The 877-nt window shown below is 36.6% G+C and overlaps 1 non-coding gene across 1 annotated transcript; it reads left to right on the top strand.

The window, feature by feature from the left end:
• Positions 1–294: 294 nt before the first annotated feature.
• On the top strand, positions 295–367 carry TRNAG-ACC (transfer RNA glycine (anticodon ACC)). Its single transcript has one exon. It is a non-coding gene; the product is annotated as a tRNA-Gly (tRNA).
• The last annotated feature ends 510 nt before the right edge of the window (positions 368–877 follow it).

Below are 877 nucleotides of genomic sequence, written 5' to 3'. Positions count from 1 at the left end.
TGGGTAATGTGGAAAGTGACATTAGAGCAATTGGCCTGGTGAACTGGAAAAGAGCCGCAGGTTGCAGGGAGCAATGGAGACAGATTCTGGAGGAGGCCAGGGCCCACAACGGGCTGTAGCGCCATTGATGATGATGATGACGTCACAACAACCAAAGCCAAACACGTCGCGTTTTTATACGAACGTATTTTCATTAATTTCATTTTTTACATTTATGTATAAAAACATTTCTCCACAACATCTACATTGATTTTGAAAATTCAATTCATTATTCTAAATCCATTTCCACTTGTCGGCCTCGTGGTGTAATGGTCAGCGCGTTTGCCTACCATGCAAGAGGTCTCGGGTTCGATTCCCGACGGGGTTAATATGAAATATTTATTAAATAGGGTGTTTTCACACTAAAATATTTCATAGCTCCTGGACTGGTACTTGAAGAGTAAGACTGATCATCTTACCTTCATGTAACAAAAATGATCGAGACATGCTGCGATTGGTGCACCAATGCAGTGCCCTATGCGCCATTCGGTGCGGATAGGGAATGATGATGATGATGAAATTCATTTCATATGTTTTTATCGGTATTCGTAGTATGTAATACTTTCCTATTGTATTAGGTCAAATACAAAATAAATAATGGTCAAAAAAAGAAAAATGAAAAAAAAAAAATAGCATGTAAAAATAGCATGTAAAAAAATAGCAAAAATAAATGTACGGCTGTTTCGTATAAAAAATAAATTAAAAAGGAGAAAATGGCTTTATTTTAGACATTTCGCCACGGTTTAGGAGTAATATTAAAATATTCATGAAAGCACGCGCCGAAAATCAAATTTGATATTCAGAATAAGGAGGTGCCTTCAAGGTATACAAAACTATT

This window comes from Micrasema longulum, unplaced genomic scaffold, assembly GCF_059751315.1.
Source record: "Micrasema longulum isolate JH-2025_06_02 unplaced genomic scaffold, ASM5975131v1 h1tg001994l, whole genome shotgun sequence".
NCBI lineage: Eukaryota > Metazoa > Arthropoda > Insecta > Trichoptera > Brachycentridae > Micrasema > Micrasema longulum.
This window is presented reverse-complemented; position numbering and strand designations above follow the sequence as displayed.